This window comes from Aquarana catesbeiana, linkage group LG02 (genome assembly GCF_042186555.1).
Source record: "Aquarana catesbeiana isolate 2022-GZ linkage group LG02, ASM4218655v1, whole genome shotgun sequence".
NCBI lineage: Eukaryota > Metazoa > Chordata > Amphibia > Anura > Ranidae > Aquarana > Aquarana catesbeiana.
In genome coordinates, this window is record NC_133325.1 from 135,457,316 (window position 1) to 135,482,669 (window position 25,354).

The 25,354-nt window shown below is 42.9% G+C and overlaps 1 protein-coding gene across 1 annotated transcript in view; it reads right to left on the minus strand.

Moving 5' to 3' along the window:
• DDX10 (DEAD-box helicase 10) overlaps positions 1-25,354 on the minus strand; it is a 421,792-nt gene that overhangs the window by 56,228 nt on the left and 340,210 nt on the right. The window lies entirely within an intron of this gene.

The following is a 25,354-nucleotide window of genomic DNA, read 5'->3' on the forward strand; positions in this document are numbered from 1 at the left end:
AAGGCCATAAACTGAGTGAAACTACTAACATCCAAATTACAGTGTCTTGAAAAAGTATTCATACCCCTTGAAATTTTCCACATGTTGTCATGTGACAACCAAAAACGTAAATGTATCTTATTGGGATTTTATGTGATACACCAGGGGTCTCCAAACTTTGAAACAAAGTGCCAGTTTTCTGCTCTTCAAACATTAGGGGGTCGGACTGTGGCCAGCGGGAGTAGAAAATGTTATGGTGTCAGTGGAAGTAAACAATGTCCCTATAGTGCTATTAGGGGAAGGAATAGTGCCCCATCATTAGTGTCAGTAGGAGGAATAGTGTCCCATCATTGGTGTCAGTGGGAGGAATAGTGTCCCATTATTAGTGTCAGTGGGGGAGGTATAGTGCCCCATCATTTGTATCAGTGGGATGACTAGTGTCCCATCATTAGTGTCAGTGGGGGGGGGGGAATAGTGCCCCATCATTAGTGTCAGTGGGGGGGGCATAGTGGCCCATCATTGGTGTCAGTGGGAGGAATACTGTCCCATCACTGGTATCAGTGGGAGGATGCCATCAGACGTGTGCTAGAGGCCTCACCATACCCACACAGGGGTGACACAGGCCACCAACAAGAGTGCCAAGGACTGATATGTTGCGAGTGCGAGGACCCCTACGGTTGGTACAGGACCTCATGGCCGTGTTTCACACATGAGGGGCCACATCAACTCTACAACAAAGAGAAAAGTGTAAAGTCATCAATATGTCTCCTTTGCTCCAAGCAGCATGTTGCAAGAGCCCCTGTACTGGTGGATCTTGATGGTGATGTGGTTTTAGAATCTGAGTGGCTGTTGTTTATTCCACCATAACGCTGGCTTATATTGAGATTCTGGTGAGTTTGACCCCCTGGGGGAGTGTGCTGCACAAATTGGATTTTGTTCACGTTTTCTGGTGAAAGGTGCACGCTTTGACCACTTACATTCTCCAATCAAAACTTTTTTTGAACTGTCTGCTTTACTATCTACTGCCTATAGAATTTTATGTGTGGGGAACATGCTGTGATATTGTGTTATCACGTTTAATTTTAGCACTGTTTTAGTATTTTAATAATCTAGTGTTTGAACTGCTTATTTTTATACTATTGTTTGGTATATTCTTTTAGACAGCTGCTTAGTACCTTGTAAATATTGGGATAGTTATATTTCAAGGATTATACTAATTTCTGCTAACAGATTTGTGGGATTGATCTGGCACTGAGTAGGTGCTATGTATAGGCCTTTTTTTATGCACCTCTTCCTTTTATACCTCCAGTAATGGGGTGACTCATATTCAATGCAAAATATTCAAAGGACCTGATGTTGGCGAAACAGGACAGAAATTGAAAACAAGGATGCATTTACAAGACACACTATTAAGGAACATGAGGAGGTGGATTTCTGCACATATATGGGGCATCATTTCTCACAACCAGATCACACTGTGGAAGATTAATGTTTTAATTCTAAAAGAGAACTTCAAAACTACTCAGGAAAGGAAAACTTTTGAACCAAGAATGATAATCTTATTTGACTCAAAAGATAAAGAAGTAAATGTAGACCTTGGTTTTCTAAATTGTTATCCAACAGTTTTAAGACCCACCCTCACTTCTGTGACTTTCCCCCTCCTATTCCATACATCTCTTTCTGCCTTATCTCACGAACAACCCAAATGTAATTACCATTGCTGTGTATGTTTGTGTTTTTTTTTTTATCCTCGGGGGATTGTCTTAGGCCTGGTACACACTGAGTTGAAAGAAAAAAACAAAAAAACTGTCAGTATGGGTTGGAGCCGCTGTACTAACTATGCGAAGTTCCCCATCACCGCCTCCTAAAGATGCTTTTTCTTCTTTCAAAGTAACTGCAACAGAACAATCACACGTATCAAGAAAGTCAGAGAAAAGTCACACATCCTTATAACCATAATTGTTTTGGGTAAAGGACTTGACCCAATGTTTTTAAGCAAGTGGGTCAACTTTTGCAGAATGAGTAGTCATACGGCTTTACCGCACCGCACAGCCAAAAAGGGCACCTTACTGCTGCCTAGATTACTCTCCCACTAGGTGAACAACAAAGATAATGACTGGCTAATGGGAAGACTGAAGGTGGAGGGGGATACAGTCATCTATATTGCTGAACCAGGAAACAGAGTAGTCACAGTCATAGCTGCCAACTGTCCCGGATTTCCCGGGACATTCCCGGGACTTGGACTTCATTCCCGGATTTGTGGTGTCCCGGGAAATGTCCCGAAAAATCCGGTTCCCGTTTTTGAAACCGCCGCCGCCGCTAGAGGTCGGCGGCCGGCGGAGACATTGTCTCCGCCAACCGCCATTTTGTGGAAGTTCAGGAAGACGGCTGGGGGGGCTAGACAAAGCTTCTGCGTCGCCGCCCACCCCCTGCCCCGCCTCGGCCCGCCCCGCTCCGCCTCGGCCCGCCTACCCCCCGCCCCGCTGCCAGTCTGATATGGAAAGGGGCGGGGGTTCTAGGTGGGGGGGAGCGCGCGCACCGCTGTGGGACACCTGATGTGAGTGGGGGGGGCACTGGGGACACCTGATGTGAGTGGGGGGGGCACTGGGGACACCTGATGTGAGTGGGGGGGCACTGGGGACACCTGATGTGAGTGGGGGGGGCACTGGGGACACCTGATGTGAGGTGGGGGGGCACTGGGGACACCTGATGTGAGTGGGGGGGGGCACTGGGGACACCTGATGTGAGTGGGGGGGGCACTGGGGACACCTGATGTGAGTGGGGGGGCACTGGGGACACCTGATGTGAGTGGGGGGGGCACTGGGGACACCTGATGTGAGTGGGGGGGGCACTGGGGACACCTGATGTGAGTGGGGGGGGCACTGGGGACACCTGATGTGAGTGGGGGGGGCACTGGGGACACCTGATGTGAGTGGGGGGGGCACTGGGGACTCCTGATGTGAGTGGGGGGGGCACTGGGGACACCTGATGTGAGGGGGGGGCACTGGGGACACCTGATGTGAGGGGGGCACTGGGGACACCTGATGTGAGGGGGGGCACTGGGGACACCTGATGTGAGTGGGGGGGCACTGGGGACACCTGATGTGAGTGGGGGGGCACTGGGGACTCCTGATGTGAGTGGGGGGGGCACTGGGGACACCTGATGTGAGGGGGAGCTCCGCCGGGGACTCCTGATTGTGAGGGGGGCTCCGCCGGGGACTCCTGATGTGAGGGGGGGCTCCGCCGGGGACTCCTGATGTGAGGGGGGGCTCCGCCGGGGACACCTGATGTGAGGGGGGGCTCCGCCGGGGACACCTGATGTGAGGGGGGGCTCCGCCGGGGACTCCTGATGTGAGGGGGGGCTCCGCCGGGGACTCCTGATGTGAGGGGGGGCTCCGCCGGGGACTCCTGATGTGAGGGGGGGCTCCGCCGGGGACTCCTGATGTGAGTGGGGGGCTCCGCCGGGGACTCCTGGTGTGAGGGGGGGCTCCGCCGGGGACTCCTGGTGTGAGGGGGGGCTCCGCCGGGGACATCTGATGCAAGGACGGACTCTGCTCGGACATCTGAAGCAAGGACAGACGGCTGGTGGCAGGCGACGTGGCTGGTGACACGCTCAGGGATCCCACTGATTCTGCATTATGGTGAGTTGAATGATTTCATTTTATATTACAATATAATGATAGAAATAATGCGCTTCAATCATCCTGACACCATAACAACCATGGTGCCGGGATGATTGAAGTGCTAACACCAGGTGTTTGGAGTATCTTTATCTGCTGATTGTTAAACTTTCTAGAATACACATATTTCTATTGTGTAGGATCTGGGGCTGCTGTCCCGTCATTCCCCTCTCTCTCCCCCTCTCCATCCCTCATTCATTTCAGACTCTAACCACACCCTCTAGAGCCACGCCCATTTAAGACACGCCCACAATTTCGCGCAAACCACGCCCATTTTTCGCACGTCGCACTTGTCTATTTTTGCTAGGCCACGCCTGCTGACGAATGCCCCGCCCCCTAATTATTGGACAGCTCCGCCTACAGCCACAAAAGTGTCCCACATTTTTTTTTTTACAATGTTGGCAACTATGGTCACAGTGTAAAGGCAGGTGACACACCTATGGAGATCAGAAGATTGGCTAAGCAGATAAACAAAAGGTAAAAAAAATTGCTGTACATGTATTACAACCATGTATTTAGTGTTTTCTGCAGTTCCACTTCAAACCCACACCAAGTATATTGCAAATTTGAAAAATGTAATGAAACATGTTCTGCACTTTTACCCAGCCAGGAGGGTGACATGCTGTACTAAGAAACATCAACTGGCCAGGAAAGTGCATATGAAACTGCACTGAGGTGTGGGCAGATATACACGAAGAAAACGTAGCCCCAGGAATAGCCACATTTTACATAAAGCTATTGAGAAAGCTTAGGTTATAATGGGAAGGCAACTAAAGCAGTGTTCCTCAACTCCAGCCTTCAATAGGTCATGTTTTCAGGCTCTCCATTATTTTACACAGGTGATTTGATCAGTATCACTGCCTTAGTAATTACCATAGCTGTTTCATCTGAGGAAAATCCTGAAAACATGACCTGTAAAGCCTCGTACACACGCTTAGATTTTCGTACGACCGAACGTCCAATTCTTGTGGCATGCTAGTCTCATGTTGAAAGTTAAGATGTTACTCACCATACGAAAATTTTCTGACGACAGAATACAACGTCAGAAGCGACGTAATGTGTTGACTAGTTTTGTATGTATTCTTTCCTTTCTGAGCATGCGTAGTCTTCTTGCTTTTACGATTTTTTTGTATGAAAACCGAACTAATGAAACGAAAATTGGACATTGAGTCCACATCTGCCAAACATTTTATAGTCTGCACATCCAGCTTTTGTCTGATGAAAAAGTGAAATCGGCTGCTGAAAGCACTGTACTAACAAAAAGTTAGCAGCAGCTCGTCGTACGAATTTTCCCATCTGATTTTTGTATCGCGTGTACGGGCCTTTAGAAGTGCCTTGAGGACTGGAGTTAGGAAACACTGGACTAAAGGAATCAACAAGCCCACCAACTGAATGAGTGCGTAGCACAGTAAAGCCTTCTTGGAACAGAAGGTATTCAACATGTCTAATTTCATCTCCTATCCCACAAATAAGAGGATCATTCCTCATTTTATGACAATGGACAATACAATTCATTCCTTTATGTACCAACAGCCAAATGCACATTCAGCACCAATGCGGTATGGTGAAAATATAGCTATTATTATAAAGCCATTTATTTAAAACAATGTACAACTGCTTCACGCTTTCAAAAAGCTTCAAGAAGTGCTGAAGCCTGCTAGCAGCTTGTTTAACTACTTCAGCCCCGGAAGATTTTCCCCCTTTATGACCAGGCCATTTTGCGATACAGCACTGTGTCGCTTTAACTGACAATTGCGCAGTCATGCAATGTTGTACCCAAACAAAATTTACATCTTTTTTCCCACAAAGATTTTTTTGGTGGTATTTGATCATCTCCACAGTTTTAATTTTTTGCACTATAAACAAAAAAAAGCAGACAATTTAAAAAACAAAAAAAACAAACAAAAAAACAATATTTTTTACTTTTTGCTATAATAAATATCCCCCAAAAAATGAGAAAAAAAATCTTCATCAGTTTAGACCAATATGTACTCTTCTACATATTTTTGTTAAAAAAAATAAATAAATAATCGCAAAAAGCGTATATTGATTGGTTTGCGCAAAAGTTATAGCATCTACAAAATAGGGGATAGATTAATGGCATTTTTATTATTTATTTTTTTACTAATAATGGCGGTAATCAGAGATTTTTAGCAGGACTGCGACATTGCAGCGGACAGATCGGACACTTTTGTGGGACAAGTGACATTTATACAGCGATCAGAGCTATAAATATGCACTGATTACTGTCTAAATGTCACTGGCAGGGAAGGGGTTAACACTAGTGATGATCAAAGGGTTAAATGTGCTCCCTTGTGAGTGTTGGGGGATAAGACTGACTGGGGGAGGAGACATATCGCTGTTCGCAATTACTACGAACAGCAGATCTGTTTCTTCTCTCCTGTCAGAATGAGGATTTGTATGTTTACATACACAAATCCCCGTTCTGGCTCTCGTGCCCACGATCACGGGTGGCTGGCGACGTGCATTGGGTCCCCCGCCATGCAGCTCGTTGCCTGCTATGGCTCTTAAAGAAGCCGACGTATGGGTACGGCGATTCGTGGGAACTAACCACTTTGCTGATGTATATGTGCGTGAGCCGGTCAGCAAGTGGTTAACCCTTTCAGCTCCTGAAGGTTTTACCCCTTCATGACCAGGCCATTTTTTGCTATTCGGCACTGTGCAACTGACAACTGCGCGGTCATTCAACACTGTACCCAAACAAAATTTTAATCATTTTTTTCTGAAAAATAGAGCTTTCTTTTGGTAGTATTTGATCACCTCTGGGTTTTTTAATTCTTGTATTCTATAAATGAAAAAAGATTAACAATTTTGAAAAAAACAAAAAACAATATTTTTTACTTTCTGCTATAAAACATCTCTCTTAAAGTGATCCTAAAGTCTAGGTTTTTCTTTAAATTAACAAACATGTTATACTTACCTGCTCTGTGTAATGGTTTTTCACAGAGCAGCTTGGATTCTCCTCTTCTCGAGTCCCTCTTCAGTGCTCCAGGCCCCTCCCTCCTGTCAATTGCTCACCCCCCTCTGCAAGCAGCTTGCTATGGGGGCACCCGAGCACGAATCCCTATGTGTCTATTCGGACACGGAACTGCGGTTTGGTCCTGCCCCCGCTCTCTCTCCTCATTGGCTAACTGACTTTGATTGACAGCAGCGGGAGCCAATGGCGCCACTGCTGTGTCTCAGCCAATCAGGAAGGAGATCCCCGGCCAGCAGAGGCACTCGCGCACATTGCTGGATCGAGATGGGGCTCAGGTAAGTATTAGGGGGGCTGCTGCACACAGAAGGTTTTTTATCTTAATGCATTAAGATAAAAACCTTCTGCCTTTGCAACCCCTTCAATAAATTTTGGCCAACATTTACTCTACTACATGTCTTTTGTAAAATAAATCCTAATAAGTGTATATTGATTGGTTTGTGTGAAAGTAATAGCGTCTACCAACTATCGGATATATACTGGAATTTTTGTTTTTATTATAGTAATGTCGGCATACAGTTATAACGGGACTGCGATAGTGTCACAGGAAATCTGACACGAACACTGGGGGGAACAAACTGCCATTGACATCGCCAGTGTAATGATCTATAGTGAGTGCAAGGCAAGGCAACGCAACTGTGTGTACAGGCCTACTAAAAACAATGGGCTGAATTTAGATCAGTTTAAAAAAAAACAAAAAAAAAAAAACGCCTGAATGCCTTAAAAAAAAAAAAAGGAATTTTTAGGTGTCCATGTGCAAGAGGCCTTCATGCCTTAGGGGTTATGTAGAGGTGCCTGCACCGTACTGCTCCATTCTGTTTGGTATCTTTATGGCACTGACGGGTTCGCTTTAGTGCTTTCTAGCCTGCTGCTTATACCCCAGTGCTATAATCTGACACTTCACCAAATGTTCCTTCCTGAGAACTAAGGAAGACAGAGACAATTATCAGTCTGCGCGCCGTGATTCTATCCTACAGCAAAGCACACGAGGCACAGCCAGGGGCAGATATTTTTATCTATTATATACACCTGAAAAACACAACAGATGAGGATGGCAGAGACATCCTGTGGATGTGGCCTTCCTGTGTTCATGCAAACTTGACGGATTAGGCAGATGCTGGTTTCGAAAAAAAGGATTATTTAAATAGCCAGGAATAAAATAAAAAGATACAATTCAGAGACCTGAACTGTGTAAAAGTTGTCACCCAGAGGCAGTGATGTGCTACTCATAGGGGATAAGGTCTGGACACAGATACAGCCTAACAGTAAGTATCTTGCCTTAGTGAATTAGGATGCAAAGCACAGCAAACTATACTTGTTTTCTTCTGCAAATGTAAGTATGTTTCCAGGGCTTCTATTTGATGATAAACACCAGCAACTGCACATTGCCAGATAACAAAATGACTAAAAAAAAACTCCTGCCCCTGGGCATAAGAAATTTTCATTTACATAAACTTCTCAATATCCACAAAGACTATAAATCCACTTTTGTTCACTAAGTGGCTTTGCAAACCTGGATATTACCTTGTAAAAGCAGCAGTGACATCATCACTAGGCTACATAGTCTGTACATAGAGCAGCTCCACCCACTACAGTATACAATTAGAAAACTACAGGGGGCAGATACAAGACCTGGCACCCTGTACAAGGGGAGAGTAGAAGTGACTGGTCTTTATTACAGGAAACTCCTGAAAAAAGACAAAGGTTTTGGCCAATGATACGCAAAGTACACCAAGGCTCAGAATACACATGCATTCTATTTGTTAGACCGAAGGCTTTAAGCAGTATCTACCCCTTTAAAATCTGCAGTAAAATACCTCTTCGCTTTTTTCAAACATTTTTTGCAATTCCGAAAAAACGTTACTAAAATACGAGTTATTTTATGAAGTGATGCGGAATTTTAGTAGTAAAAGCTAGCGTTATTTTAACCAAGGTGCTTGCCGGTGTCCTTTACAACCAGTTAATAGCTGTCGGTTACAAAGCAGGCAGCAGCCGCATCCTTTACAACTAGTAAATAGCTGGCTGTTAAGGAGTGGACGACCGCCACGCTCTTTATAACCATGACTTATCTGCTGTCAGCAAGGTTCCCCACTAACAGCAGAAAGTAAACAAAAGAAGTGGCGGCATTAAACAAAACGCGTGGAGGGCCCCCCAATCTATTCCAGCCTAGAAGGGTCTGTATGAATTTTGAGGGGAACCCCATGTCAAAAATGAATTAAAAAAAAAAGTGAGCCCCCCAAATCCATACTAGACCTTAATCTGAGCATGCAGTCTGGCAGACCTGGAAGGGGGGGGGATGAGTGAGTGGTCCTTCCCTTCCTGAACCATACCAGGCCACATGCCCTCAACAACAAATGGGCTGAAACTGCATTGCACAGAACTAAATGTGAATTGCACAGAAATCACACAGCGCTCACGTACATGCAGTTCCTAGTGTGAATGGGCCTTTAATTATTTAAAACAAAAATGCATTTGATTATGTATTAATAAAAACTTTGCTGCATTAATTTGTCTTTTATATCTGCTTGGAGTTCAGCTAACCGTTCATATTTACACCTTTAGGGAGAGACAAACTGAATACAGCAATGGAACTAGCTTATCAGGACAAGCCTCAGCCAATGGTATCTGTTTATGTCCCATAAACATTAATTTGTCATTCCAATTACCCCAAAACAGAAGACTCCTATATAATATCCATAGGGACTTCTGCTCTGTTTTCATTTTTTGAGGGCCACACATACACCAATCAGCTACTGACATGTTAAGTGAATACACTGATTATCTCATTTCAATGGCATCTTAAAGTTGGTGGAATTTATCAATCAGAAAGTAAACATGCTGTCACTGAAGTTAATGTGTTGAAAGCAGAAAAAATGGGCATGGCAGTTTGTTGTTTATGGGGCTGTGTAGCTGCAGACCGGTCAGGGTACCCATGTTCACCTGTGTCCACAGCCAAAAGCACATATAATGGACACGTGAGCATCAGAACTGGACCACGGGGCAATGGAAGAAGGTGGCCTGGTCTGATGAATCACTTTTTCTTTTACATCTTGTGGATGGCGGGTGCATGTGCAACACATAACTGGGAAAGAGATGGCACTAGGACGCACTATGGGAAGAAGGCAATGCCGGTGAAGGCAGTGTGATGCTTTGGGCAATGTTCTTCTGGGAAAACTTGGATCCTGCCATTCATGTTTATGTTATTTTGACACATACCACCTACCTAAACATTGTGGGTGACCACATTGCAGTAATATTCCCTGATTGCAGTGGCCTCTTTCAGCAGGATAATGCACCCGGCCACACTTCAAAAATGGTTCAAGAAAGGTTTGAGGAACACGAGTTTTAGACGTCAGCTTGATGCCAGATACCACAGCATACCTTCTGTGGTCTAGTGGCATCCATGTCTAGACAGGTCAGGGCTGTTTTGGCAGCATAAGTGGAACTACTTAATATTAGGTGGGTGGTTATGGCTGGTCTGTGTAGAAGTGCAGAGCTCATCAGTCAGGACAGCTCATCTGATTAGAACTAGCTTTAAAAATTGATGCATAATAAGCAAAGAGGGCCTGCAGTTTGGCAATAAGCATTCTTAATGAAACGTGTTAATCGTGGAATAAGAAATGTGACCTATAATGTAATAGGTTATATTTGGGTATCACAATTTATTCACATATAAAACATGCGCTTCTTGCCTTTATAGTGACAACCAACTCTGAACTAGAAACGTTCAAAAGTCAGATAAAAGCAAAAATGGAGCACAGGACATTGAAAACATTTTCCTGATTACAAGAGACATCAGCTATTTCGGACAGCCACTTAAACAGTAAAAGAGCACTGGGTACATATCAAAACGACCATTATTTCTGAAAATCAAATCAGCGCATCTACAGTCCCAGTTAAAAGTACATTAAATAGCACAGTGCGTTCTCTGGCAGCTGAAGCCACCACCTCATCACTAAAGGGCATGTGACCGCAGCTTAAAAAACCACGAAGATTGAATTGAATTCCCAATTCTTTGCTGTACCCAAAGCAGTTCTAAGAAAATTAGAGAGACCAGAAATAGTTTCTTGATGTATGACTATCTTCTTACGCTGAAAGCAATCAAGCCTCACCAAGTCGTAGCTGGAACATTTTTGGGGGATCTTTATATTTAGAAAATAAAAACAAATATTTCCAATTGAGCACACATTGGTTAAATCATAGCTACTGAGCAGGCGAGTAAACTAAATAATAGCTTATCAGGCAGGAACTGCTGTAGGCTTAAATTGTGCACACAGGCCGGGAAGTGATAATGGGCAGTTATTCCTTCAGCTCAGTGTTGTGTAATGTGGTTTATATTAGGAGGCCTCTTATAAATACATTCTCATCAACCTATCAGGATCATAATAAACACCAAGTATAAATAAAAGTTTTGTTTGTGCAGACTATTTTTAATGACCGTCTCTCTTGTAATTAATCTGGGTTACTGAAGAGATTTAAAAAGCCAATGACGATCTATAGATATTATTATATATTATAATACACAAATTAGAGGCTTAAAAGGGTTGACACAGCTTCAGCCATTAAAGCGGTGTTCTGCCCAAAAAAAAAAAAAGAATTAAAAGCCAGCAGCTACACATACTGCAGCTTCTGGCTTTTAACAATAGGACACTTACATGTCCTGGAGTCCCGCGATGTCGGCACCGCAGCTGATATTTCCATCAGCTGTCGGGTGCTGCCACCACCATTGCAGGTAAGGGTACCCGGCAGTGTAGCCTTACGGCTTCATGCCGGGAACCCTACTGTGCATGCACGAGGCCCCACCCCTCTCTCCTACTGGCCCCGCGACAGGGAGAGGAGGAGGGAACCCCCGCGGTGATGTCACAGGCCACAGCCCGGACTCGTGGAAGTGGGATAAGGATTTGTGTCCAAGACAGGTATCCTGTGTACACCCCCGGTAGGTGCCAATTGTGGCAACCGGAGGGGGAGAGAGGAGACAAATGAGCGGAAGTTCCACTTTTGGGTGGAACTCCGCTTTAACCACTTGCTTACTAGGCACTTAAAGTGTTTGTGAACCCATAAAGAGACATCACTGGCAGCCCCTCTATTAGAGCTAGGCATAGCACACTGTAAAGGTCTTTTATAAAAATGAGGCTTGTAAACACCTTTTTAGGGCAATCTTCAGGCCGGTCATGTGACTTGTGGCCACTTTACATGTCCGATACGTGGCTTCTGCAGAAGGGGGCCGAGATCTCCCTCTGATGTCAGCTGGGGAGGGCACATGGCCACTCGGCCCCTCCTGCCGTAGCCATGTATTGGAGATGTAAAGCGAGTCACGTGACCGGCCTGAAGATAACTCTACAACGGTATTAACATGCTGCGGAGACAGAGACATGGAACAGGGGAGAGAGGAGAGCTGCGGATGACAGAGGGATGTACGCTTACAAGGGTGGTCAAGGCTCAGCAGCCCTGATTATCGTGGTCAGCGCAGAGAGGGGGACACAGGAAGTGGCAGGATCAGCCAGGTTTTTTACAATATAGAGAGGGGCAGATTACACAGCACAAGCACTGTGTTGTTTAATCTGCCTTAAGGGAACAGGATCTCTATTTTTTTGGGGGGGTTAACAAACACTCAAATCTCCCTTCCTGCTCAGGCCAATTTTCAGCTTTCAGCACAGTGGTACCTTGAATAATAATTGCGCGGTCATGCTACACTGTACCCATATGACATTTTTATAATTTTTTTTTCACACAAATAAGAGCTTTCTTTTGGTGGTATTTACAGTTTTCATGCAAACAGGTAATTTTTCTCCTTCATTGATGTGCGTTGATGAGGCTGCATTGATAGGCGGAACGGATGATGAGGCACAGATGATGAGGCATTGATTAGCAGCACTGATGGGTGGAACTGCTTAGCAGTGCTGATATGCACTAGGAGGTGGCACTGGTGGGTCTGGTGTGTGTGGGACCAATGTCCCGTTTACACGAGACGTTAATCGTTTTTTTTCTCTTCCACACTGAAAAGATTACTGGTTCTGTTTATATCACTTGATCAGCTGTCATTGGCTGATGGTAAAGGGCCAGGATTGGGAGTCTCATGGACTCGTTGATTACAGAGCGTGCCGGGCATGCAGACAAGACATGGGAGGACGTACATGGATGCCATCCCGGCAATTTAGGCCTGCGCTGTAGTGGTCTTTCGGCTATAGCATGGGCGGCAAGAGGATAATAATAATAAAACAGGCCTAGTAAAAATCACTATTACAATATATCGATGTATCAGAGAATAGGACAAAGCAGGAAACTAAGGAGAGGCTAAAATCATGAATCTCTGATTCCAGTTGGATCAACAGGACTCTAATCACTGCATCAACTACTCTGTGGGGATGATTTACTAAAACTGGAGTGCGCAAAATCTGGTGCAGCTGTGCATGGTAACCAATCAGCTTCTAACTTCAGCTTGTTCAATTAAGCTTTGACAAAAAAAAAACCTGGATTTTGCACTCTCTAGTTTTAGCAAATCAACCAATGTGCATGAAATATTGCAAATGAAGCCTCTGGGATCCTGCATGACATATGCACATCTCTGATAATTTACAGGACTAATGCCTTGTACGCGCAATGAGATTATCGGACGCATGACGTGACGGGTTTTTTTTTTTTTTTTCCTTTGCATGCTAGTCTCCATATAGAAAAAAAAAGAAGTTATTAAAGTTACAAAAATTCTCGCAGGACAGAATAAAAATTCAGAAGTGATGTCATGTATTGCATTGTATTTTTGGACGAAGACTACACTGATTAACCACTTAAAGGACCAAGCCCATTTTTTAGACTCTGTGTTTACAAGTTAAAATCAGTTTTTTTTTTTTTTTTTTTGCTAGAAGATTACTTAGAACCCCCAAACATTCATATATATATATATATATATATATATATATATATATATATATATATATATATATATATATATATATATATATATATATATATATAGCGGTCATTGCAATACTTTCTCTCACACCGTATTTTCCGCAGTGGTCTTACAAGCGCACTCTTTTTGGAAAAAATACATTTAATTTTTTGAAGTAAAAAAATAAGACAACAAATAAAGTTAGCACAATTTTTTTTATATTGTGAAAGATAATGTTATGCCGAGTAAATTGATACCAAACATGTCACACTTCAGAATTGCGATCGCTAGTGGAATGGCGACAAACTTTTACCCTTAAAAATCTCCATATGCGAAGTTTAAAAATTTCTACAGGTTACCAGTTTTGAGTTACAGAGGAGGTCTCGGTCTAGAATTATTTTGCTCGCTCTTACGATCGATTTTTTTTTTTTGCTTATTTATTTTAGATTTAATTTTTTATTTTGACACTGTCCTTTTAAAAAAAATATACATTCCTTGTAATAGAAAAAAAAAGCATGACAGGACCTCTTAAATATGAGATCTGGGGTCATAAAGACCCCAGATCTCATATTTACACTAAAATGCGCAAAAAAAAAAAAAAAAAAAAAGGAATTTAAAAAAAAAAAATTAAAAAAATGTTCTCGTTTAAGGAGCATTGGAGCCGAGCAGGGGCCATCTTTCCCTCACTCAGCTTCCAGGCAGTGGTGACAGGACGTGATCGTCTCTGACGGAGACGACTGGAGCGCGGTGGGAGGGTGGTGGGCACCTTTCCTGCCACCGATAAAAGTGATGTCGCGGCAAATCTGCCACTGAGACCACTTTTATCGTAATGAGAAACGCACAGCGTTCCGGAAAAAAAAAACAGGGTTATGGGCAGCTAGCTGCTGCCATAACCCCAGTGTTTAGCGTCAAAGTACCAACATACTGATAAGTCGTTTTGCGTGTGGTTAAACGAAAACCATACAATCTGGTATCATACGTAAAAGATTTTCACCTTTGTCCCTTTGGATAATGTCGAATGAACGTTGTGATTGGCTCTAGAAAGCTGTGTACTAACCATCAGATTATCGTACGATCGCTTTAAAAGCCGTACTTTTCATCTGATTTTCTGATTGTGGGTCTTAAGGGCCTGTGTTGACAGGTTTTGGGTTTGTGTGGATGGCATCAGTTTGATGTCAGGTGGGGCACTTCTGAGATCATTTAGAATTTGTTAAAAAATCCATTTGACTTGTTTCAAGTGGGCTTTGCAATCCTATAGGATTGTATAAGAATAAAAAAACTGCTAAACATGAACAAAAGCCCATCAATATAGGACAAAGCCGCAGCAGATGAAAATCTTTTTTTTTTTTTTTATTATTTGACTGTATAAATGAAATTGTACCAAAAAGCATGCTAAGGATAGACTACAGATGGGCACTGATGTATGTGACAAGTAAACACCCATGGGGTCAAGTCCTGTTACTACACAGTAAAGCTTTAGATTAACACACTTGCCGTCCACCCCATAGCAGTTTTACTGCTACTGGGCAGCAGCTGTGCGCTGGATCACATATATATAAATATACCTGATCGGGCTCTTCCGTGTAGGGGGCGCGCATGTGTGCCGGCGCCTTGCTCCCGCTATGATTATACACAGTGGGAGCCGATCAGCAGGTACCGTGGACTTGATGTCTGCTGGCACCTGCCGATCATTCGTTACACAGGCGGCAGTCTGCCTATGTAAACAAGGCCGATTTCCGTTCTGTCAGTAGGGAAGGCATGGATTCTGTGTTCCTACAAAGCAGGGACATTGATCCATGCTTTCTCCTAGTAAAAGCACCTCCCATAGCACCCACAAACACTAGCTGGGCACACAGTTAGGCCCTTTGATCACCCTGATGTTAACCCCTTTCCAACCAGTGTCACTAGTACAGTGACAGTGCATATTTTTTAACACTGATCACTGTATTGGTGTCACTGGTCCCCAAAAAGTGTCAAAAGTGTCAGAATGTCTGTTGCAGTCCCCCCATAAGTCTTAGTTTGCCGCCATCACTAGTAAAAAATAAATAAAAATATCCCATAGTTTGTAGATGCTATAACTTTTGCGCAAACTAATCAGTATATGCTTATTTTTTACCAAAAATATGTAGCAGAATGCATATTAATCTAAAGTGATAGAGACATTGAATTTTTACATTTATTTTTACTGGATATGTTTGATAGTAGAAAGTAAAAAATGTTTTTTTGAGTTTGATATAGCCGGCCCTTTTTTGTTTATAGCGCAAAAAATTTGTTTGGGTACAGCATCACATGACCGCAAAATTGTCAGTTAAAATAACGCTGTGCAGTATCTCAGGAGGGGGGTAAATCAAGTGGTTAGAGGACAATTTTACTTTTAGTAAAGCTAGTGTTCTTATAGGTGACTTTGCATTCTATTTCAACCACTTGCTGCCCAGGGCAATTTTGAATTTTTTTCACATGCATATTAACAAGTTCAGCATCCGACGGGGGGTAAGGGAGGGGACCCCACCACCCCACGATGTAAAAGTGACAGCTACCTTCCCGGGTGTGATTGGAACCCAAGTTCGGACCAACCCTGAGCTAATCCCCAATACAGAACTTCCTTCTAAGGGCTAATCTACTAATGTCTATATTTAACTCAGTAACAAAAATATACAGACGTGCTATGTACATTTTTAAATATTTGAAAATGTGAACGTTGCATCAAAAATGACTTTAGGTAAACATTGCAATAACACCATCTGTGCGCTCATTAACAATGCATAATCCTTTTGCGAACATCAGTTCTGATTAATGAATTGCTCTGAATTGTGGCCAAATAAGCTGATGAACTTGAAGCTATAACTCCAACTTTAGTTTGGAACTTCTGTGTTGCTAAGACACTTTGTTAATTTGATTTAGCTCAGCCAAAGCGAACTTAATGAAGTCTGTTCTTTAATAGGCTGATCTTGTTTGTTTCATTATTTTAACTGAACAATCTGATTTTTTTGTTTCTGGTAATTATCACTGATTATTAGTGATTGATGTATAAATGAATCAGTGGACAGCACTTCTACATTTATCACTGGACTCTAAAATATGAGAGTAAATGCAGTTAACACTTGCTTAGGATCTTTCCCAATTCCCCTAGTGAAAAAAGAGATATAAATAAAATGCCGGATGATACCAATCAAGCCGTTAATAAGCTTAAATAATCAGATTACCTTCAGAAAGAACTGAAGAGATTAAAACCAACTATCTTTAAAATAATTGAGTTCATCTGAGGTGGAACACCACATTTCTCAACTGGAAGACCAAGTGCATATCAAGCCATTGTAATTGCTAGAGCAGACAAAGGATAATAAACAAATGTCAAATGAGCCAAGAGTTTTGCTGTAACAATTTAGAATTGATTGGCCACTATGGGGCAGTGAAAAGCAATACATTTAATGCCTAACTCCAGACAATTTTTCTCAGTTTGGGATAGGGTGGAGAAGAGTTAAAGCTAAACTCTGGGAAACTTGAACATTGACCCTTTGTGGTTGGGCTGTGCCCCCACTGCAACAGTTAATTGCTCCTTGATCAACTGATCGGTGTGGGGGGTGGAGGGTTTGAGTGAAGAAAAGGTAAGTGTACTGCAGGGCATTACATTAAACAGGAATGGTATTCATTCATTTTTAGATGTTCACATGGAAGACAACACAATGCTGAGCTTAACAGAAGTTATTCTATGTACCGTCTGGGTCTAGGATCCAAGGGTGCTCCACAGAGGTCACTTTGAAGCTGAATAGTGTTATACAAGGTGTCTGCACTGCAACATTGTTGTAACCTTAGTCCAGTGATTCTCCATCGGGTTTCCATGGGACCCTAAGGTTCTTCCTGAGCTTGTTAGAGATTCCTGGAGCAATAACCAACTTCTGACCTTCAGATAAGTAACCACTAAAACCAATGATCTTTTTAGCTATCTATACGAGGGACATTCTTCCTAATAGCCATAAATGTAAGGAGCATTCTTCTAAGTGTCCAGTACTGTGAGCTGTAATTAGTAGGGGTTGCAGAGACCGGAAAGTTATTTCAAGGGTTCCCCCATGTTAAAAAGGTTGAGAAAGGCTGCCTTAGTCTCTAATTAATCTACGTCAGGTACAAATTATAGCCCAGCTCCATCTTTTTGGTAATAGTAAAACATAAATGGCGCAGAATGTGTTAAAAAAATTGCAGCTTTCACCTTCAGTGCTGCCCCCACCTCACAGACCCCACAGATGCTGTGCCAGTCCTCCTCTGGGTTCAATGAGCATCATTTACACCACTTCCTGTAATCTTGGGCTGTCATGGACCCCGGAGGGCGCATCATAACTCCAACCTGCACAGAACACTGGAACTGGGCTTTAAGCAAAGGCAAAGAGGGAATCGCAAGGGTCCATTAAACCCTTTAATTTACTTTATCAACAATATGACATTTTGTTATTTTCAGGCTTTGTGACTATATCAATAAATGCACAAATCCTAGGATTTGGGCGATTGGGTCTGGCTTCTCACCTCATGGGGTTGCTCCACTGACAGGGAAAAATCAAGCAAATTACCGACAGCAAGATTTTATAGATTGAGAAGAGATGCATTTAATGATAATGTTTCTAGCTTGTATCATGATAAAAGCTTGTCTTATTTTCCATCTCTGCAGGATATTAAAGAAATTCTTTTGGAGAGTTATTTAGATGTTTAAAGGGCAATAGATAGTCTGGACTCAAGAGAATTATATTAGAAAATAATTAACTGTGTATACAGGCGAATGATTACAGGAATACCTGTAACAGTGGGGTGCTGAATATTTTGAATTTAAATACAGCTGAAAAAAAGAATCCCATAAGCCAACAACAGCACTAAAGCTAAGGCACTTATGATGTTAGCAAGCAACAGTGTTAGGGCATGTTCACACCAGCAGCATGCGCTTCAGCATGGGCATTGGCGTACAATGTGACGGCAGCGATGGCCATGCTCTATTAATATTTACTATTAATAGCATATCACACTGTAACCTCTTTTTGTTAGCGATTTATGGAAATATCAAAGTGTAATTTCATTTAGTCCATTTGGCTGCAGTGTGATGCACTGGATTGTGCCACACCACATTGAAACAAAAGTACTGAATGGCGGACTTTTCTTTTGAAGACGACTTGCTGAAGTTCAAACCAAACATCTGAATATGGAAGAAAGGCGATTTAAGGGACTTTGGAACATGACATGGTTGTTGGTGCTGGTCTGAGTATTTCAAAAACTGCTGATCTACTGGGATTTGGTTGAAAAGCCCGAAAAAGAGAAAATATCCAGTGAGTGTCAGTTGTGTGGAAGAGAATGCCCTGTTCATGTCAGAGGTCAGAGGAGAATAGACAAGCTGGTTTGAGATGATAGAAAGGCAATAGTAACGCAAATAACCACTCGTTACAACCAAGGTATGCAGAATACCACCAAGGAATGCACAACACATCGAACCTTTAAGCAGAAGGGCTACAGTAGTACAAGACCACACCGAATGCCACTCGTGTAAGCTAAGAACTGGAAACTGAGGCTACAATTCGCACAGGCTCACCAAAATTGGAAAAACCTTGCCTGGTCTGATGAGTCTCGATTTCAACTGCGACATTCAGATGGTAGGGTCAGAATTTGGCGTAAGCATGAAAGCATGGATCCATCCTACCTTGTATCAATTAGGGTTGTCCCGATACCGATACTAGTATCGGTATCGGCACCGATACCGAGCATTTGCCCAAGTACTTGTACTCGGGCAAATGCTCCCGATGCTTCCCCCGATACCTGGAAGTCAGCTGTGATCGGCGCATGGGGGAGATACAAGCTTCTCCCCCAGCGGCTTTCAGCTGCTTTAGTGACATACAGCGGTGATCGCTCACCGCTGACTGTCACTGCATCCTCCTCCATGCCCCCTCCTTTCCTCTGTGCCTCTCCGCTGTCCCCCTCCGTTCCTCTCTCCTTTTCTGTCCCCCTCCGCTGTGACTGTCCCCTCCGTTCCCCTCTCCTCCTCTGTGCCTCTCCGCTGTGACTGTCCCCTCCGTTCCTCTCTCCTCCTCTGTGCCTCTCCGCTGTCCCCCTCCGTTCCTCTCTCCTTTTCTGTCCCCCTCCGCTGTGACTGTCCCCTCCGTTCCCCTCTCCTCCTCTGTGCCTCTCCGCTGTGACTGTCCCCTCCGTTCCTCTCTCCTCCTCTGTGCCTCTCCGTTGTCCCCTCCGTTCCTCTCTCCTCCTCTGTGTCTCTCCGCTGTCCCCTCCATTCCTCTCTCCTTTTCTGTCCCCCTCCGCTGTCCCCTCCGTTCTCCCCCTCCGTTCCGCCGTCCTCCTCCTCCTTCCTTTGTGAATAGACAGAGACAGCTGACTCTGTCCATTCACATAACTGAAACATTGTAATCTCTTGTGATTACGATGTGTCAGTTTATGAATGGAGAGGAGCCGCTGTCTTCTCTCCATTCATTCTCAGTGCAGCTGAGGCTGCAGAGAAAAGGACTGGGGAATCTCTGTCCTCGGTCTCTTTCTCTGTCTCAAGGGGGAGATATCAGAGGTCTGTTAAGACCCCTGATATCTCACCAAAGCCCCCCAACAGGGCTGATTAAAAAAAAAAAAACAAAAAAACACATATTGCAATAAAGAATAAAAAAAAATTATTGTAAAAAATAAAAATTGTAAATTAAAAAAAAAAAAAAAAAAAACCACACACACACCGCTCACCCCCCCCCCCCCCCCCAAAAAAAGCACTGTTAAAAAAAAACAAAAAAAAACACTGTCACGTGACATTAATAAAAAGTATCGGTATTCGGTATCGGCGAGTACTTGAAAAAAGTATCGGTACTTGTACTCGGTCCTGAAAAAGTGGTATCGGGACAACCCTAGTATCAATAGTTCAGGCTGGTGGTGGTGGTGTAATGGTGGTGGTGGGGGGGGGTATTTTGTTGGTACACTTTGGGCCCCTTAGTACCAAATGAGCATTGTTAAACACCACGGCCTACCCGAGTATCGCTGCTGACCATGTCCATCCCTTTATGACTACAGTGTACTCATCTTCTGATGGCTTCTTCCAGCACACAAAGCTCAAATCACCTCACCACTGGTTTCTTGAACATGACGATGAGATCACTGTACTCCAATCATCTCACCACTGGTTTCTTGAACATGACAATGAGGTCACTGTACTCCAATGGCTTCCACAGTCACTGGATCTCAATCCAATAGAGCACCTTCGGGATGTGGTGGAACGGGAGATTTGCATCATGGATGTGCAGCCGACAAATCTGCAGCAACTGCGTGATGCTATCATGTCAATATGGACCAAAACCTCTGAGGAATAATTCCAACACCTTGTTGAATCTATGCCATGAAGAATTAAGGCAGTTCTGAGGCAAAAGGGGGTCCAACCCGGTACTAGTAAGGTGTACCTAATAAAGTGGCCGGTGAGTGTATGTGCTATGATAAGAAAGACTGCAGCCCCAGCATTCCTTTAAATATACAAATTCTTCTAAAAGTACAAAGATAAAACAGCTACTGCAGGGGATAGTTGTAATTGGGCTTCAAAATGTGGGTATATTTATGAGAAAAACGGTGAGCCAATTAAATGAGTAAAGAAATGGGTATGCAAGCTTTGTACATAGAGTACTGCTGCCATGCTTACAACAAACAGAAATTCAAAGCATAACTGGCTGCAGATTAAAATAGAAAGGGGTGCATTAATAACATAGATCGTGTATCAGTTACGTTCAAAACATGTTTTTATCACATTCTTTTTCTTTAAAGAAATTCCAAATCCACTATCGCTAACTACACTACACTAAGCTTCAAGTCTACTCAAGAAAAAAAATTAAAAATAGAAGCGTGGAAAAAAAATGAATATACAAAACATTGCTTATTGTCATGCCAAAGTTGCACTCACAAAAATATAAAAAACAAATTAGCAGACCTCTACACAGACGCCTTTGTGTATACCTATAGTGTGCGATGAGAACACAGCATACAAATGAGATATACCGCTGTCTTCAGCCACCTCTGTACTCTAAAATACAATGACATTATAAATAACAAGCTCTTGCTCCTATTCATGTCGTGTGTCTGGGAGAAAAGATGTGCTTTATATAGGATGAATAAGAAAAACCCTCCATCTTTAACCGTGTGCAGCCACCTGTGAATGAGCACAGCAAGAGGGTAGAAAGATTAATGTACACTAGAAATTCTTAAATGGTCTCAATACTAGTCAAAAATGACATCCAGGAGTCATCATAACAATTAGGTGCATTGAAAGCTGAACTTCAGACACTCAGATAACTTAGTGTTTCTCAAACTGTGTGGTGGTGGTGGGGGGATTGCAGGTGTGCCATGGGATCATTTATGTTGTTAGCTGGGCCCTAGGGTGGCTGCGCCAACGCCACACCGCGAGACTCCAAGGCTATGCCAGCATAGTGCTCATTGTCTGTCACTCACTGAGCAAGTGTGCTGGCCTCACACAGACACGGTCATCTGTGCTGTCTGGCCTGTGCGCGAATTGGATTGGTTGATGTTTGCCCCCACCAGACCCCACCTTTCCGGATCGCGAATATGCTTTGGGTATGATTAGGGTGCAGCCTGGCTTCCAGCAGTGTGCCAGGCGCTTCCAGCCAATGAAGTTTTGAGCATGGCGCACCTCAATGTGATGCCATTCCCTCCTCCGGTCCCACCCACAACAGAGCAGAGGAGCCCGTAGTCCCTGGTTGTCCCACATGGTGTGGAGCGGAGAAGGTAAGACCAGATAAGAGATAGGGACGGACGGACCAGTGTGTGATTATATCAGCAGAAAATATAAGCAGCAGTCTTGTGTGATCCTCATTCCTCAATATTATATCAGCATGAAAATATAATATATACAAAAGCAGCAGTCTTCAGTGATCGCCAATATTCTAGATCAGTGATATATAATATTAGGGTTCACAGAAGACTGCTGCTTTTGTATATAATATATTTACTGCTGACCACAAAAATTGTTAAATCTTTACAGGTGTGCGGTGAAAATGTTTAGATCTTTTTGGTGCGCCACAAGACAAAAAAGTTTGAGAAACACTGAGATAACTACATATTTGTGAAATAATTAACCAAAGGCTTTGCAATTACGTTCAGCTAGACTTGTGATCTGGGCACCCCTGCCAGACAACACAATCAGGCTGGTGACCTTACTTTTTCCGATGCAGTTTAACAGTAAAATAGTTACCTGCCCACAGCCTGCACGTCGGTGGCAATATAAACCCAGTGGTTCCTGAATGCAGCTGTGTCCCTCATGATATATGATTTGGATGTGTTTGCTTGAATTACATTTTTTAAAAGAAAACAGAATGGCAAAATATAGTGCAATGCACGCAAAAAGCCGGACTCCCCCCATCCCAACACTGAAATCAGCAATTCTTGAATATTGGAAGTTTGAGCCTTTAAACACAAAGCGGTCAGCTTGCATATTTCTATGCTGACAGGTTCTCTTTAAATTTACTATGGGGTGACACTGGCCCTGCCATAAAAAATTCTGCGGACAATGGCTGATGACAGGAAACAAACAGGTTTTATCTGAAGGCAGCTCTTATTACCTGAATATAGAGAATGGACAGTACGGAATGGAATCTGCTGCTAACACAGACTGCATTGAACACTTCCAGGTATTGCTATTCAGATCTACAGCCACTTTCACGACTCTGATTAAAGAGCGTCCCTGGAAGCCAGAACTAGAAGGACAACATTATTTTTTCCTAGAACACGCAGAACACATCTGAAGGGGGTTTAATTAAACTCTATTTTATACATCTACAACCATAATCTGGTTTTATGAAGAAAGAATCCAATATGGAAAAGATGTACTGTGATGCAGAAACACAAACAGAAGATAATAACTTTTCTGAAAATTAATACCGATTTTTTTTTTTTTTTTAATAGAACAATACAAAACATGAAAATCACAGGAAAAAAGTTCTAAAATAGTGTAATCTCTTAAAATGGACCTGCCATTACAATACACACCTTACGTAGATCAGTGCAGCACATGTCAGGATTACCAAATCACATTATTTTATATAATTTTTGGAAGAAAAAGTACTGTACTACTTCCTAGCTAAACCATAAACCAGACTTGCCCAGCCTAAGATTTAGCTACCATGAGCATTGTGGGTGATTCAGGTCATTGGAGACAGCAAAACACACCTATCATGTCCGCCTTTAAATTGAGTTGATTTAAATCAAGGCTTTTTACTAGTTATTTAAATTAACTTGATTTAAATCAAATCCACCCTGAGCAGCCCTCAGGTAATTTGAGACCCCTGACCTAGAGAGTAGGTGTTTGTAACATTAGAACCTATTAATTTTATTTAAAACAGAACCAGCTTTTGCTGTAATAATCAGCCTCCATCCAGAGATTATCTCTTCTGTACTTTTAATTGTCTTGAGTCTGAAGGTCAGCATCATTTAACCCACTTCCTCTGAGCCCAGGTCATCCTGGACTTGTCCTAGGCCTGTGACTGGACAGTGAAATGAGGAGCAGAACAGTGGTTAGCTCATCTCTCTGCTCTTTTCTCCTATAAGTTTGTGGTCAACACATCAACTTTGCCTGGATACAGATATTGTTCCTCCTTTTATGACTGTCCAAAATGTTTCTTTAGAAGAAAAATAATTCAAACTGATCCAAAGTGAGAAATTAATTTCCTCTTAGCAGTCACTAAAACCGGCGTCCCCACTGAAATATTTCTCCTGTTCGACTGAAAACTAAGATTTTGTCAAGACCATGGTATAGCTAGTAGTAGTTAGTGACATTCAAGTCCAGTTGTAATGTAGTTAAATACTACTAGGTGTAAAATGTTTGCTATCCTATCACTACTTAAAATGGATTGCGCTGGATGATTAGGTTGGTGGACTCTTTCTACAATGGGTAAGTATGTACAGTCTACTATCACATTATGGCACGCTTACCCACCAGTGTGTCGCCTCCAGTGATGCAACATTTATACTCTCCCTAGTTCCTCCATCACTGACATCTTCTATTGTTCTTCTCCTAGGTCTGGTGTCTTCTGAGTTCACTACTGGACAGCAACTGAAGATGTAAATCCTGCTCATGCCTGGCTCCATTCCCAGCTGAGCAGGGGGTGTACACTGCACCGTGTATCTACACACAATAAAAAATTGCAAGGAGCAAGAGGACAGAAGAAAACTTCTAAGTGTTTTCTACCAAAATATTCAACCTCCCATTAGTTTATTATTGGACCATAGTTCCACTTTATCTGAATGACACTTGAACTCTGAATTCAGAATACGTTCATCATACATGTTCCAACATTATCACCACCACAACCTGACACTACACTACGCAGACTGCACAAAGTACCGACTTTCTTTTGGATGCAAACCTGCAGGTTGCGGCACAGCAAGATAAAGCCAGGTTCCTGTGGATTTTAATTTCTGACTCATACCAGCACAATGTTTAGGAGTGAGCTGTCATCATTTTCTATACCTGTCACAATATGTGCTTCCTCCAGCACCACATAGAAACGACAAAGGCTGGTAATGACACAAAAACGACAGACACTTAAGCGTTCAGAGACAAAATTTCGTCTAATTAAAAAGCCGGATGTTGATTTAAAAAGGGGAAATGCTGAACAAACCAATCTCAAACAATGATACTGCCAGTAATTTCCTTGCCGCGGGGGTGAATACCAGATCAGAACCTAAACCCACCACAAACTATCTAGTACATTCAATCATTTAGTGGAATGTACAAGAAAGAAATGAAAAGTGTTAAAAAAGTAGACAACAAATCGGTGGCATTTTTTTGCTGATCTG